Consider the following 17,731-nt stretch of genomic DNA (forward strand, 5'->3'; position numbering starts at 1 on the left):
TGCTATTGCAGTTGCGTTCCGTAATAAATCAGGCCCATAGTTAACTTTTTGCACTTATTATTATTTTATTGTTCCATTAACAAATCAAAGAACATAGAAAATATACCATTATAACACATTATTAAAAGCATTTTCATACAGTAAACAGTGGAAGATCCAAATATTCCAATAGACATCCTATAGAGAACATACAGTTTACCATATGGATTGGGCTATGTAATTTATTATAGTGATTAAAAAAGTGTCTTAAAAGATGCTTGTTAAAGCATATGGTGTCAGTCTTTGGCTTAAACCAATTTTCATAGATCCTAATGGCAACACAGATTGTTCTCCACTTTTTTTTCCTGAAGCAAGTGTACAATCGAATAATTTAGGATCACGTGTTATAAATTTGGCATAAACTTCTAGATAAGTCCAGTATATAGAGAGAGCACAGCATTGCCGTGATTTGTCAGATTGAGAAGTCTCCTTGAGTGCCTCCCAACCTTTGCCTATATAACTCCAATATATATATATATTGTGATAGAAGCACTGGAGAAGTTGTGGATGACATATATGTGTGTCCCAGATTTCTGACATATGTGTTTTAAACCCCCAGGAAAAGTCTGTTCTGCCAAACAGATTAGAGTGTCGGCTTTTGGTACAAGCCAGATAATGGGTCCTGGGGGTGTGGATGTGAGAAGAGAAGGGAGGGCTCCATCCACAGGCCATTCCAGGTGTTGGGCCTTTCAGTCTGAGAGCAGGCTGGTTAGTAGTTGCACCTGGAAGTTGCTCATATAAGCTGGATCAAGGTTTGGTTCATTGTCTGATATACACCTGGGGTGAACAGACAGTGAGGTTTGTTCAGAGACACTGTGATATACTGGAAAGTGCTGTGTTTGTGTCTAAGTTTTGTGGTAAGGCAGTAGGTCCTGCCACTTTGAGAGAGGGAGTAATTATGTGTAGTTAGTGCCCAGATGGGCTAGGATTTCTTTTTATGTTTTGTTTATTTTGCGATTTATATTGTACAATAAAAACTGGTTCCGACCAGCTTGCACGAAATCCTGGACTGGTGTGCTGCTCCAGGCTGCTGAGTGTAAGGAGGTGTCCGTTTATCCCAGGAGAGGGACCCCTACCCCAATCATATCAATATATATATATATATATATATATATATATTCCATATAAAAAAACCTTACGGTTTTACATGTCCCATTAAGGCTTCTTAGAAATCATCTGAAATTTCACAAATCCTACTGAATTTGTGCCGCTCAAACTAAAAAAAGCAATGAAATTACGATCATTAAGGCTAACGCCTTAATGGATGTGTTCCTTACGCAATACAGATATGCTATGCCATCACACCCTGTGGTTAACTGCAGATTCAGCATTCTCACAGAATGAGATTGCTGTCACTCACAAAATGGTGGAGCTGCTAATTCACAGAATTGTGTGCTCATTGGAAAACATACATGCTGTCTATGCAACTGAGGTTTGAGCAGTTATGTGGCTCTCACAACCCACTCAGTGCCCACACTCTTCCCATTCAATCACAACAATCTCACTGGCTTCCAACATTCTTCTCACTCCATACATTTATCTAATTTAGAATACACGTTCAGCTCCCTTATTTTTAAAACTATCATACTCTGTCTATGCATGTACACTTTCTTCCCCTATATGCCTCCATTCTGCTATATATTCCCCAATCCCTACTGCTGTTGTCTTCCAACTGTGCTAGTCTGTGTCCCCCCAACAGCACCAATCTATTTTTCCCCAGCCGCACCACCCTGCATCCGTGCTTTCTCCACAGCCACGTTGCTGTCTTTCTCTTATTTGTGGCACACTTTCTTCCTTCATCTGCACTACTCTGGTCCCCCCCAACCGTGCAACTCTGTCTCCCCCCCATCGGCACCACTCTGTCTTCCTCCCTATCCACACCAATCTGTCTTCCCCAATCCCTACTGCTGTGTGGTCTCCGAACTGTTCTAGTCTGTGTTCTCTCATCCACACCAATCTGTCTTTCTTCATTCGCACTGCCCTGCATCCATGCCACTCTGTTTCCTTCTGCACCACTGCCATCCCTTAAGCCACGCCACTCTGTCTTCCTTTCCTCTGTGGCACTTTCTTCCTCCATCTGCACCACTCTGTACCCCCCAACTGTGGAACTCTGTCTCCTACCCCCACCCGCACTACTCTATCTTCCTACCCATCCACACTAATCTGTATTCCCCAATCCCTACTGATGTGTGTTCTCCCATTTGTGTTAATCTGTATTCCCTTATCCGCACCAATCTGTTTTTACCCACCTACACTGCTGTCTTTTCTGTCACGACCAGAGTTTCTCGGCATGGTGGTCGACGGGTATTACCTGTGAGGTCACTAGGGTGGGGGGCGTCTGGTGGTGGTGCTGGTGTTTGCAGAGGGGCGTTGGCTGTGCATGGTTCTGTGCAGGCAATTTGTCACTTTGGGCTGGGGAGGCCTGGTGGTGCTTCAGTACCGCTCCGGTATGGGCACCACCATCTTACCTCCAGTCATGTGACCTAATTGCCCAATCCTGGTTTGTCACATGCTCTCTGGCCAGTAATGGCACAGCACTTGGTATTTAGGGAGGTTCAGAGCCTCACTTCATTGCCAGTGCAACGTGTTTCTCAGCATAGCTGAGAGAGAGTTCCCTGTGCTCACCACCTGTTTCCTGTGATACGCTACCTGCCTGCCTGCTTGTCTGCTCCAACCCCACTGGACTACCCGGCATCCTCCATTACCTTCCCCTTGCCTGAGTACCTAAGTCTGCTGTTCACCCTGCACCTTGCCTCCACTGACACTCTGCTGGATATTCCTTCCTCAGCCTATATTCTTCATTTCAGCCACTACACCTGATTTCTCCAGCCTGTCATCAACGGGACATTTCCATGTTAACCAGTCACTACTTGGACAGTTCCCATTGTCTGCCACTACCTGAACATTCTCTATTAACCATTCACTTCCTGGACATTTTCATTGCTCATCACTAACTGGACTTTTTCCCATTACTTCACCACAGCTCCCAAGTGCACTTAGTGCTATATCTGGACTTTAGTTTTTGTCATATTCATGTCTAACACCACTCATTAAAAGTTCTACCTTTTCATTTAAACCTGCTTCAGTGTCTGCTCCTATCACCACCCCGGGCCCACAACAAATCCAGAACCTTACATTCTCATGTTCATACCACCCTCTACCCCCGTCCATGTTGCTGTTTCCCTCCTGTCTGCACTACTGTTTTCCTCCAATATGCATTACTTTGTTCCTCCACCCTATCCGCACCACTGTTTTTCACCCTTCTGCATCACTTTGGCTACCCACCCCCCCATCTGTACTGCTTAATCTTCCCTCCTCTACATGCCTTTTTGTCTCACCTATCCACACTGCTCTATCTCCTCCCCCCATCTACACCACTTTTATCCCATCTGCACAGCTCTATTTTCTGCTTAAACCTCAGCTGCATATACAGTATTCCAATGAGTACACAATTCTGTGAATTAGCAGCTCCACCATTTTGTGAGTGACAGCAATCTCATTCTGTGAGAGAGCTGAATCTGCAGTTAACCACAGGGTGTGATGGCATACCATACCTGTATTGCGCAAGGAACACGTCCATTAAGGCGTCAGCCTTAATATCGTAATTTCATTGATTTTTTTTAGTATGAGTGGCACAAATTCAGTAGGTTTTGTGAAATTTCAGATCACGTTTAAGAAGCCTTAATGGGACATGTAAAACTGTAGGGTTTTTTGTGTATGGAATTTCTTTGATTTTTTATAATTTATTAACCATCAGGGTTTTGACGAGCAAACCGGGCCAGGGCAGAAATACTACAAATAGGTACACTAACATGGGTGGAGGCGCATACAGCACACAGGAGGTGTTTTAAGGGTGTAGAGGGAGAGACGGTTGCGGGGGAGACTGCAGGTGTGTGGGGCAGTGGCAGCAGTGGAGGTGCGGAGCAGTGGCAGCAAAGGGCATGCACAGAAGCACCAGCGGGCAACAAAGGGACTCACTGATGCTGGGCATGCACCCGTGAAAATCAAATCAATAAGACACGAATGCATGGACGTATCAGTGAGATCCATCCATGTATTGTTTTAAAAAATTAACATGTAATATAAACAAAAAAAATATATGTGCCTCCACAGCACAATCAGCAGTGCTGGTTGTGCTAAACACAGGGGACAAACAATGTAGGGGTTCCCTGTATCAAGCACAACCAGCACCAGGCTAATCAGAGCCAGTCTTGGTTGCCAAAATACTGGGGACGAGTGACGTAGGTGACCTCTCGAAAGAAACTGAATTTTTCCATAGAGAAATCCTGATGGGGCATGGTGTTTAAGGGGATACACCTCAAAAGCTATTGGAAATATGGTGCTGAAATTTGGCATGGGCTGGTAGAACTGTTGCTCGGTGCTGCATGCCAAATTTCAGGGCAAAAACATAAACAATGAGAACTTGGGAGTAACTATTTTCTGACACTCAATTAGGACCACTCTTCTACTATTCTCTATGGGGAATTTTGGGAAGGCATAACTCAGATTAGGGGGCAAATTTACACTTTGGGTTTGTTTTATTAGGTAGCTATTGTTCCAGGGTAGGTGCTTTTGGGGTTTAGGTAATTGAGCCAGTTATAGTTTTTAAACTATTACCTCATGAATCCGCCATTATAGAGATATGAAGTTTCAACCTGATGCGCAGCCTCAGTAGGAGCCTCCATCAGGTGTACTCACTGTGGCTTCACTTGGGTGCACGAAGATGACAGGTCAGTGTGGGTGGTAGTGGAGGTGGGCTCGGGTGAAGGAAGCAGCCGTAACTGGGGGATAGCAGGCATTAGCTGCGGCTGGGACCCATGGGTGTTAGCGGTGGTGTAGGCGGCCGGACCCGGGGGAGGTAGCAGCAGACTGATGCACTCTCAGATCTGAATGATCCATAATACCTGTATTTCAATAAACACAGAAGCAGGGATGGGTCAGTGAGACCCATCTATGCTTCTGTGTAATTGAAAAAAACCTGTGTAAAAAAAATAAAAAAAAAATGGCGTGACCCCTCCCCAAAAACAACAACCAGCACTGGGCTTTGGAAAGCCAGTACTGGTTGGGCTAAATACAGGAGACAAATGACATAGGGGTGCCCCGTATGAAGCACAACCAGCACTAGGCTTTTCAGAACCAGTCCTGGTTGCCAAAATACAGGGGACATATTCAGAGCAACCAGCACTGGGCTCTGAGCCGGCCCTGGTTCTGGAAATACAGGGGGAAAAAAATGCATAGGGTCCCCCTGTATTTACCATAACCAGCACTGGACTCTTTCTAGCGGTGGAGTGATGCCACAGCCAGGGGAGCCCTTTCACTGGGCCCCCAGCCAAAGCATCACCCATGACCACTAGTCAGCCCAGGCTGGGGATCCTTGGGGAGCTGGGAACCCCCCCAATAAAGGGGTCCCCCTTTCCAGGGCACCCCAGGCCCAGGCTAATAGTTCGGGGCTATCCCCAGCACCCCTGGGTGGTGGGTGTTAGGTTGATTGTGTAGTGTGGTGCATATGAAAATATAAATATTTTCTTTTGCAGTTGTACTACAGGTCCCAGCAGGAATCCCCGCATACTGGCACTTGGAGAACCACAAGCACCAGCAGGTGGGGCATTCAGGACCTGCTGGTACCTATAGTAACCCTGCAAAATATTAAAATAAAACAAACAGACAGCGTTTTTTTTAAAGTATTTTATTTAGCCGCACCTTCACCTGGGGGGCGGCACCCTTTAAGCTATTTTTCATGGCTGCCACTCCCCCAGGACTTCTACGGCGTCTTCACCTGGAGGGCAGCAGCCTTTAAGTTCTTTTTGCCGGCTGCTGCCCATCCAGGGTTTCCGCGCCATCTTCTGTCTTCGGCAGCTCTTCTCTGCTGACTCGCGGCCGACATACTGGGAGTGCGCGGCGCCTTGCGCTGGCTGTATATAAGCCAGCTGAGGGGGCGGGGAAATGACGTCGTGAGCCGTGATTGGCTCGTGGCGGCCATCTTTGAATTTCAAAAATGGCGCTGAGGCACCATTTTTGAAAAGGGCACGCTCAGTTCTCACCATTGAAGTCAATGGTTAGAACAGCTCGTTGGCTGAGAGGCGGAAGGCTCGCCTCTCTCAGTCAATGAGCGCTCCGCACTGGGATTTCTGAACAGAAATGCCGGACAGAGCTGTCATTCAGGTAGTAGTGTCCTTAGAGGACACTACTAATGTACGAGGGTCCGCATATTTCAGTTTGTTTTTGCGAAGACCCTGGATTGCCTGAAGAGGACAGGTCCACGCATAGGAGGAGGTGAGTATGGAATTTTTATTACAGGTAATCCATTGGATTGTCTACTGGAGAAGAGGACAGATTGGCTTCAGGGATACATAGGTGAGTATGTGAGATAGTGTGTATGCATGTGTGAGTACATGTGTGTGTGCATGTATGTTTTAATAAAATTGTACTTTTCTACGGTGTGTGTTTCTGTGGTTTTTTAATATTGCTTTTGCTGTGGAACTACAGGTGCCAGCAGGCCCGTAATGCCCCACATGCTGATACTTGTGGTTATCCAAATACCAACATGCGGGGGAGGCTTGCTAGGAACTGTAGTTCCACAGCAAAAGACAATATTTGAACTTTACTTGCACAACACTACACAATTAACCCAGCACCCACCGCCCAGGGGTGCTGGGGATAGCCCCGGGCTACAAGCCTGGGCTGACTTTCGGTCAGGGGTGATGCTTTGGCTGGGGGACCCAGTGAAAGGGCTCCCCTGGCTGTAGCATCACCCCCCTCCCCCGCACTAGAAAGAGTCCAGTGCAGTTTCTGGTAAATACAGGGGGACCCTCCGCATTTTTCACCCCGTCATGCACTATATCAGCTGCTAGCATTCTTCCAGTGGGACCTTGTTGTCCATTTGGTTTGACCCGGCCTGTTCACTACGCTGAAAGTCTTCTCCGCTCCATCCAGAGTTCACCAGCTCCTGTATAGGGGAACCTATTCTGAGGGCCGCGACCTGTGTGTCGGACACAGCCAAGTCCATACCCTCTTGCGAGGATCCCTGGTGAACACCGCCGGGCACACTCCGTGCCTCAGAAATAGGTCAAGCCAATCCCCCAAATACGGGTTGCATCCATTTGCCATCCGAGAGTTGTGACAGATTGCTCTGGCCCGAATAATATGGACGCTGCTGGTCCGACCCGAGTGGCAGACCCCAGTCTGGGTCTTATGAATGTGGTGAAGAGATTTGAGATGACACAAGCAGGTAGATTACAACATTTGGCTGATTGAGAAGCCATGGCTTCTCAGTCTCAGAGAAATTTTTCAGACTCAGTTAACCCCTGCATACCTCCACTCACTTCTGAAGATTTTGCTGGTAATCTGCAACTATACAATTCGGTTAAAGGGACCACTACTCACAATTGCTCACAGATCTCCCAGTCACCAAGTATATTGAATCCTGCACGACTTGGAATATTTCAGCAAATGTTAGAGCTGCTGTAAAAACTTTTAACCAACATTATCCAGATTCTACCAGAATTAATTTCTTCTGATTCTGACAAAACCCCAACTCAGTATAATAAAGCCAAGGAGTTTGCTGATTTAGGAGCCTTAAAGACTGTGGTCTCCTCCTCTGTACTGAAAAGGGAGAAATATCAGAGTTTTCCACGGCCCAAGCTGTCAGAAGCTGAATGTCAGCGGTGCAAGGAATTTAAATTTTGTCTTTACTGTGGGGGTCCTGATCATTTTATAAAAGACTGTTCTGTGTGCAAATCAAGGAAGGGTGACAAGTCTCAGTGTCACAGCATTAATGCCAACGAACTATCTAGATTGTCACCTTCAGTTCCAGTTTCCACTACTAGGAGTACTAAGGAAGTTGACCAAAAAGGAACTCCAGTGCAAGATTGGGATCCAGTGACAAGAGCACCCTATTCCAGGTTTGGAAATCAAAAGTGTTCAGATCTCCCAAAATCAGTGAGAAATCTACTCTCAGGAGTAGTATCCAATATTCAAACTGCAGAAGGAGTATCCGATGTTCAGTCCTCAGTAGTGATATTCGATGTTTCAGCACCAGCAGGGGTATCCGATACTTCAACTCCAACAAGGATATCCAATGCTCAGACTCTGGAAGGAGTATCCGATGTTCATACACCAGCAGGGGTGTCCGATGTTCTACCTGTAAGCAAGGTGTTCGATATTCCAACCCCAATGGGGGTATCCAATGTTCCAGCTGCAAGAGAGGGAATCGATGTTCCAGCCCCAGTAGGGGTATTTGATGTTTCACCTCCAACAAGGGTATCCGATGTTCCAGGACAAGCAGGGGTATCCAATGGTTTGGTTCCAGCAGGGGAATCCTTTGTTTCAGTCTCAAGAGACATATCCGATGTTTCAGTCTCAAGAGAGGTGGTCGACTGTTCAACCCCAGGAGGGGTATCCAATATTCTAGTCTCAGTAGTGGTATTCGATGTGTTAACCCCAGCAGGGGCAGCCGATGTTTCAGCCTTAAGAACAGTGACCGATGTGCCAGCCTCAGAAGGGGTATCTGACTTCCCAACCCCAGCGGGGACATGAAACTTTCCAGCCCCAGAGGGGGCATCCAATTCTCTAGCCCCAGAGAAGGCATCTGACTTTGTAGCCCCAGAGGGGGCATCTGATTCTGTAGCTCTAGGAAGGGCATCTGATTTTGTAACCCCAGGAGAGTTGTCTGATTTTACAGCTCCAGGAAGGGCATGTGAGCCTGCAGCTCCAGGTAAAATGCCTGAGTTGCCAACCCCAGAGGAGGTGCCTGAGTTGCCAACCCCAGAGGAGGTGCCTGAGTTGCCAACCTCAGAGGAGGTGCATGAGTTGCCAACCTCAGAGGAGGTACATGAATTGCCAACCTCAGTGGAGGTGCCTGAGTTGCCAGCCCCAGGAGTGGTGTCCAGTGCCTCAGCCCCAGTAGGGGTGTCCAGTGCCTCAGCACTAGGAGGAGTGTCCAGTGCTTAAGCACTAGGAGGAGTGTCCAGTGCTTCAGCACTAGGAGGAGTGTCCAGTCCTTCAGCCCCAGGAGAGGTCTCCAGTGCCAAGATCCCAGGAGGGATTCACAGTGCCATGGATACAGACATGGATTCCTGTTTGCCACTTCCTGAGAGCATCACCATGTGGACTACTAGTACAGTCCAGACTCAGAAAGGGTCATCTAAACTTCCTGTTCCATCCAGTTCCAGTGTGTCCAGTCTTAATCCAGTTTTGACCTCTACAACTTCCTGCCAGTTTAAGTATCTCCAATCCCAATCTGGTTCTATCTATTCAGCCAAGTGAGAGCCCTCTGTCTCCTGGTTCCAAAAAGGACTTTGCAGTAGGTATTACATTGGTCTGTGAGAACTCAGTGAGCCCTTCACCTGATTCTCTGCTAAGAAGTTCAGTGGATGATTGACCATATGTTTATTTCGATGGAGAGTTAGAACAGTTTTATGCCTTGGCATGTCAATACCTTACATCGATGTGGATTCCGGATTGTTGCCTTCACTTACTCCTGCCAATGTGGTAAAATATTACCTTTTGGCCTTTAGGGGCAAAGCTTTGGACTGGGCTAATCCACAGAGACCAAGGATCCCATTTTAGAAGATCTCTCAGCTTTCACCGAAGCGGTACTGCAAAGGTTCGCTCCAAAAGCATCAATATCAGCACAAGGTCCTCAGCCTGCGGTACTGCAAAAGTTTGCTCCAAAAGCCTCGAGATCATCATAAAGGCCCACAGCCTGCAGTATTGAGACTTGGGGTCACTTCCTTGGCCCCTCTCCATGAAGGCTCCTCTGGGTATCCTGGTCCTTTTGGATCCATCATCCACTTCTGGTGCTGTTTCGAAAAGAAGTTTTCATTGAACCAGAGATTTAGGGCCTGATTCAGAGCCGCTCGTAAGCGGGCGCTCGTTCGTTCCGAGCGATGTTTGCACAACTGCATATGCGTACGGATTGTAATACGCATGCGCAAACCAGTCAGTGCGGCCGAAAATCGTTTGTTCGCTAAATAGCGAATGCCTGCTATTTTGAGTGGCAGGAGGAGGCGTATGTGGGTGGTAACAGGGGAAGGTGCTTGAAAACGGGGAGTGGAGATCCGAACGCAGGAGTGCTTAAAGGTCAAAACGGGCGTTTTATGGGTGTGCATAATTAATACAGCAGCGTCATTGACCACGTCACTGGGTTATTTTATAGTCAGAACTGCTCGCAAGATTGCGGTAGGAAAAACAAACCACAAGAATGGCGAGCAGTTCATACGCTGGTCGATGTACTCGATTAATCTAATAAATAGCGAACATAACGTAGGATGCGAGCGGCCAGGGGGCGTAGTTTTCCAAAAAACGACTGCATGTTTGGTTCGCTCGTTCAGACCTAGAGGCGTGAACAGACCGCAAAGAGCGAACGGTTCATTTGAATAGCCACCCCTTTTTTCTGAACGAGCGAGCGCAAATAGCGTCCGTCTCTGAATGAGGTCCTTAGTCTCTTCTCTGTGGATGAAAATGTTCCTGAAAGGGCAAGAAGAATCACCGAAAGCATTAATCACTTCCATGCTTTCTGCTTCTCCATTGAAAAGTTGTGTTGGTCTTCAGAGATCTATTCAAGTTTTTTTTTTCCTCTGAAGTCATAGGGGTGTCCGGAGGCCACCTGTTAGGAGGGGGGTAATGTCACACTCTGCTCAAATTCTGTGACTTACTTGCCATTTGCTGCAGGTCAGGATTTCTGCCATGCAGTGATATCAACATCATGCACTATGTCAGCTGCTAGTATTCTTCCAGTGGTAGTGCTCCTGCCTCAGCTGACCTCAGCAGCCTATCAGGGACTGGCAGCAGATTCATATCCCCTGTGAGAACTCCCACTGGGGTCAGAGCAAAGAGTTACTTCCTAGTGTTAAGTTCTATCCTGTGGCTCCTTTGTGCAGAAAACCATCACTGCTACCTGGCTCTATATCTACAGTTTCTGTGTCCTGATTTGTGTGCTGCTCAGAGCCGGATTTAGACCTCATGGGGCCCTAGGCAAGACACCGGTTTTGGGGCCCCCCTCCCCCAAGCAATCCATAGCACTATACTTTCATTCCTAATTCATGCTGCTGTACAGCACCCTGATACGCCATGGCCTTGAAACGTCGGCTATGTATGTATAAATACACTTGATTTTTGCTAAGCTTTTCAGAGTTTGGCCCCACTGATTGCCCCCTCTATAGCTCTCACTGCCAGTCCATATCACACTGACTCACTGCCCTCTCACAGCAATCACTCATTCAGCACACTGACCTTCATCCCAACTCACTTGTTTCCCCACCATAGTACATCGACCCCCCAATGCACACACTGACCCAGTTACTGCCCACTTCACAGCACCACATACTACCCCCTTCACTGCCCCCTCACAGAACCACGTATTGCCCCCTCACAGAACTACATACTACCCCATTCACTTCCTGTCTCACAGCACAGAACCCCTCTCCCCTCACAGCACAAAAGCCCTGTCACCTCAGAGCACAGAACTCACTCAGCACAGACCCTCTCCCCTCACGCACAAACCCCTCTCAGCACCCCTCTCCCTTCACAGCACCCCTCTCTACTTGGCTCCGTTTTGACAAAGGTCCGTGCTATAGGACCGAAACGTTGACATTATGCTGTTCCCATGTATTCTATGGATTAATTAAAGGACATTTTTATCAAGTCTGGTGGGGTTATATAAAAAACAATGTACAGACCGGCACGCCGAAAAACAACAGGAGTATCTGCAGGCGGTGCCCCCACAAAGAGTCCAGTATACATATGTAAGATGCGGCACTCATCCCAAAAGAATCATCCGAGTCAGGTATAAAGTAGGGGTGAGCGGGTTCGGTTCTACTCGGTTCCGTTCGGATTTAAAAACCGAATCTTATTATCGACATTTCAGTGTTTTTAATACATTATCTTCAGGATACAAAAGAAATAACAAGCCATCTTACCTTATAAACACTCCACCCCTGAATACCTGACGCGGATGATTCTTTTGGGACGAGTGCCGCACCTTACACACACATATATATATACGGGTTCGGTTTTACTCGGTTCCGTTCGGATTTAAAAACCGAATCTTATTGGCTATCAGCTGTCATGAGTTTTGGATAGCCAATAAGATTCGGTTTTTAAATCCGAACGGAACTGAGTAGAACCGAACCCGCTCACCCCTAATATATATATATATAATTATATATATATGTGTGTGTGTGTATGTTGCCTTGACAAAAGGACGAGTGTCCTGAAACGTTGGCTATATATATATATATACACACGAACATGTGTGTGTGTGTATATATATATATATATATATATATGTATGCACACGTACATGTGTGTACTGTATATGTGTGTATATATATATATATATATCCACATATATAAAATACGTACATAGAGTACGTACATATATATACACACATATACATACACACGTGTGTATATATATATATATATATATATATCCACAAATATAAAATACGTACATAGAGTACGTACATATATATACACACATATACATACACGTGTGTGTATATATATATATATATATATATATATATATACACACGCATATATATTATGTACATACATACTGTATATATATATATATATATATTATATACATACACATGTACATACCAATATATATATATTATATGTACACATGTACATATATATATACACACACGTTTATATATATATATATATATACACATACATTTTATGTACATATATATATATATATATATAATATATATACATATATATATATATATATATATATATATATACACACATATATATATTTATATATACACAAATACAATGCTATAGGACCCAGTGCCTTCAATTACAGTAATTACATTTCATTTGGTGACAAAAAAAAAAAAAAAAAGCTCTTCAATACTGTCTGTCTTACTTTTATGATGATGCTGACAGACTGTGTGACACACCGGCTCAGTCACAGCCGCCCTCAGCTGCATCTCGGCATGTTCCAGCTTCCACCTTCCCTTCTGTGGCTGTGTGCCCAGCGCCCGCCCCTCCTTTCCACGTCACACCCTCTCTTCCCTGCAGCCTGCGCGCCAACCAGTCATTGGGAGCCGCAGGCTGCTACTCGGCATTTGATTGGTCCACCGCCGGCCCGGCAATGTAGCACTGCTCTGCGGCGCCGGCGGGGACTCTGTGAATGCTACTTCAGTGGCTGCGGATCGCGGGATCGGATCCGAACCGCGGCGGGGGGGCCCGGGAGGGCTTGCCTCCAATGACCACACCCCCCCCTTTAATCCGGGATTGATCAGACTGCTTCCTCCCCGGGCCCTGGCTGGTGCGCTCAAAGCGCAGAGCAGCACTGCAGGTTCTCTCCAGGGTCGGATTTACCGGGGGGCCCGGCTACGGGCCCCTGGGGACCCGCAGGGCCCTAGGCAGCCGCCTTGGTTGCCTAGCGGTAAATCCGGCCCTGACCACACCCCCCCTTTAATCCGGGATTGATCAGACTGCTTCCTCCCCGGGCCCCGGCTGGTGCGCTCAAAGCGCAGAGCAGCACTGCAGGTTCTCTCCAGGGTCGGATTTACCGGGGGGCCCGGCTACGGGCCCCTGGGGACCCGCAGGGCCCTAGGCGGCCGCCTTGGTTGCCTAGCGGTAAATCCGGCCCTGGTGCTGCTGTATTCCAGTTTAGGAATCACAAGCTGTTCCAGTGAACTTAGGACCTGATTCAGACCTGCTCGCAAGATGCAATCACTCACTGGCAAAAAGGGGCCGGATATTTAAATTAAGCGCTCGCACTGTGTTAGCGAGCTATGGCAAAGTGCGCTCGCAAGTGTCTGAAGACACCCCCTTGCCTCTCGCAACACACGTCATCTCCAGGAAATGTATGATTAATCAGGACCATCGTGAGCCATTGGAGAAACTTGCAGCCCTTGGGGTTGGCTTTCCCCGCCACAAGCACTGCGATCAGTGCGGGCTGAAATACATACAAGTGACATGTTCAATGACGCTACTTTGCTATTTATGCACGCCCTCGAAATGGTGCTTTGGCAGACTGACACACCTCTTGTGTTCGCAACACCACTCCCCCGTTCACAAGGACCTTCCCCTGTTACCACCCACAAACGGCACTATCTGTCACTCAAAGCAGCGACCTGATAGTGGCTTACGAGCCAAAGTCAGATCGCAACGAATGGCTTGCGCACTGCGAATTATATGCATGTGCAGATGGGCGAAAAACGCTCACAGTGAGCGATCGCACCTTAGCGAGTGGGTCTGAATCAGGTCCTTACTCGGCAAACATCAGTTGCAGTCTATTATCCAGCTCAGTGCAATCACCAGCTACACTGATTAGAGGATTCCTGCAATCAGCCTCTGCAAGCCTGTTCCTGACCATGGCTTTGTTTCTGACCTGCTTCTGTCTAATCCTTAGTACTGCATTTGGTTATCTGGTTCTGACCTTGGCTATCCTCTGTGACCTGCATATGTCTGCTCCCTGGTACCTTGTTGTCTGTTTGGTTCTGACCCGGCCTGTTCATTATGCTGAAAGTCTTCTCCGCTCCATCCAGAGTTCACCAGCTCCTGTATAGGGGAACCTATTCTGAGGGCCGCGACCTGTGTGTCGGATGCAGCCAAGCCCATACCCTCTTGCGGGGGTCCCTGGTGAACACTGCCGGCACATTAGACTCCGCGCCTCAGAAATAGGCCACACCAATCCCCAAATACGGTTTGCGTTCATTTGCCATCCAAGAGTTGTGACAGGGGGACCCCTACATCATTTGTCCCCTGTATTTTGGCAACCAGGACTGGTTCTGAAAAGCCTGGTGCTGGTTGTACTTCATACGTAGGATGCCTACGTCATGTGTCCCCTGTATTTAGCACAACCGATGCTAGTTGTTGTTTTTGGGGAGGGGGCCACGCCATTTTTCTTTTTTTACACAGGTTTGTTTTTCTTTTTTAAACACAGATGCAGGTATTACGGATATTCCACATCCAAGCCTGTATCTACGTGCTGCTACCTCCCCCCGGTCCTAACGCCTGCTACACCGCCACCCGCACTGCCCCTGCACCGCCTCTGCTATTGCCTGCTACCGTCCCCAGTTCCCTACCCCCTCTCGTCTGCATCCCGGCCACAGCGAACGCCTGCTTCCTTCCCCCCCGGACCCGGCCCATGCTACCGCCTGCAAAAGGCAGCCATCTTGCTGCAACCAAGTGAAGCCACAGTGAATACACCTGCTGAAGGCTCCTACTGTGGCTGTGCAAGGAATTGAAATTTTCTATCTGTATAATGGCAGATTTGTGAGGTAATAGTTTAAAAACGGTAAGTTTCTCAATTACCTAAGCCCCAAAAGGCCCTATTCTGGAACAATAGCTACCTAATAAAACAAACCGCAAGTCTAAACTCACCCCCTACCCTGAGTTATGCCTTTCCAAATACCCCTATAGAGAACAGCAGAAAATTGTCCTAATTGAGAATGTCAGAAAAAAGTGACAGTTGGAGCTTTAGATAACTCCCAAATCCTCATTTATTATGTCTTTGCCCTGAAATTTTGCACGCAGCACCGAGCAACAGTTCTACCCGTCCATGCCAAATTTCAGCCCGGTATCTCAAATAGCTTTTGAGGTGTATCCCCTTAAACACCCTGCCCCCCCTTCAGAGAGAGAGAGAGAGAGAATCATCACCACATAGCCGAAGTAAAATCCAACAGAATTTCATTTTCTCACCACAGGCAGATACACAGATCAGTACAGTGTTCATAGGCAAGATGTTATAGCAGGTACACAGAATCTTCCAAAAGTTCTTTTAGTGGATCCAGGATCCCTAACACTAGTCACCCCTGTGCCTATACCCTGGGTGACTAATTCACTGTCAGGATCATTGTCGGTTTGCACTGACACAACTTTAAAGACCGATACCAGGTGCTGCTAATTAGCCTTGCTTGTGGCTTACAAGTGTTCCCAGGAAAACCTGGACTGGATCTCATTACCATGCTGTTTATTGCTCCATCTCTGCACAAACTTGCTGCTCCACATTAACGTCATGTGAAAGCATGCTGCCTCTGTCACACTCCTTCCTCCTTAGCTTCAACCACCCTGGTGAAGCTAAAACTTTTTCAGGCGAGCTCTCTGCCATGCCCACCTCTATTTGCATCATCTGACCGGGAACACAATCCTCTGCCACTTTCCAGAGCTCGCCTTGCACTCCTTTCCTCCACTAGCTTCACCATACGGTTGCTCATAGGTTCAGGACCCACAAACCTTCTGAAAAGGGCATCAGCATTGAGGTGCTGTTTCCTTGGTCGATGCTGTACCTCATATTTGAATGGCTGTAAAGCCAAAAACTAGTGGGTCACCTGGGCATTCACCTCTTTGTTTGTGTGCATCCACTGTAAGGGAGCATGATCTGTGACTAGCCAGAATTCTCGCCCTAACAGAAAATATTCTAGCGACTGTACTGTCCACTTAATCGCCAAGCACTCCTGTTCCACAGTTGAGTACTTGTGTTCTCTGGGCAGCAATTTCCAGCTAAGATAGAGTATAGGTTTCTCCTTACCATCTACCTCCTGGTAAAGGACTGCTCATAAGCCTGTCCCAGAGGCATCAGTCTTCAACACAAACTGCTTCTTAAAGTCAGGAGTTTGCAAAACAGGCTCTACACAGAAGGCTCATCTTAAATCCTGCCAAGCAGTCTCCCCAGACCATATTATCTGGTCTGGGGATTGTTTCTTAAGGCACTCAGTCAGTGGAGCCACCCTAGAGGCAAACTCACATATGAATCTGCGGTAGTAACCAACCAGACCAAGGAATGTTCTAAGCTGTGATCTACATTTGGGTTTAGGCTATGTGAGGACCACTTGCACTTAACTGGGCTGAGGTTTAACCTGCCCTCTGCCTATGACATATTCCAAGTATTTCGCCTCAACCATTCCAATGGCACATTTCTCAGGGTTAGTGGAAAACCCTTAAAGACTGTAATACTGCTTCTACACTTGGAAGGTGTGACTTCCAGTCAGAACTAAAGATGATGATGTCATCTAAATATGCAGTTGCATACTCCCTGTGGGGCGGAAGCAACTTATTCATAGCCCTCTGAAAAGTTGCTGGGGCTCCATGCAACCAAAAGGCAGCATTTTGTACTGGAACAAGCCCTCTGGGGTAGATAAGGCTGTTTTTGCCTTAGCAGCTTCAGTCAAAGGAATCTGCCAATACCCTTTTGTCAAATCAAGAGTGGTGAGATACTGGCTTTTTGCTAGATTCTCTACCAGCTCGTCAACCCGGGGCATAGGGTAGGAATCAAACTGAGAAACTCTATTTAACTTGCGAAAGTCATTACAGAATCTTAAAGCCCCCGAATGCTTAGGCACTAAGACAATGGGGTTATTCCATTCACTGTCTGACTCCTATATGACCCCTAAGTGCAGAATCTCCTCCACCTATTGTTTTACTGCTGCCCGTTTTGCCTCAGGTATGCAATAGGGTCTCTGCTTTATTATCACCCCGGGAGGAGTTACAATATCATGCTGTATGATTTGGGTATTTCCCAGAATAGCAGAGAATACATCTTGGTTTTGTGCTACTAAGCTCACCACTTCCTGTTTTTGGCTAAGACTGAGGGAGACCTCAATGGGTACCTGACAGTCCGGGGTTTTCTTTGCCACTGAAGAGGGTGTGGCTGTGTGCTATAACATACAGAGGTTTAGTGCTAAAGTCCTCGACTGAGATACTACAGATCGGGGTC

The 17,731-nt window shown here is 47.1% G+C and overlaps 1 protein-coding gene across 1 annotated transcript in view; it reads right to left on the reverse strand.

Annotated features, from left to right (window-relative positions):
• The window catches only part of LOC148502683 (multidrug and toxin extrusion protein 2-like), a 133,333-nt gene that overhangs the window by 21,965 nt on the left and 93,637 nt on the right, over nt 1–17,731 (reverse strand). The gene's annotated exons all lie outside the window — the stretch shown is intronic.

This window comes from Taudactylus pleione, unplaced genomic scaffold (genome assembly GCF_031769625.1).
Source record: "Taudactylus pleione unplaced genomic scaffold, aTauple2 ptg000487l, whole genome shotgun sequence".
In the NCBI taxonomy this organism is placed as follows: domain Eukaryota; kingdom Metazoa; phylum Chordata; class Amphibia; order Anura; family Myobatrachidae; genus Taudactylus; species Taudactylus pleione.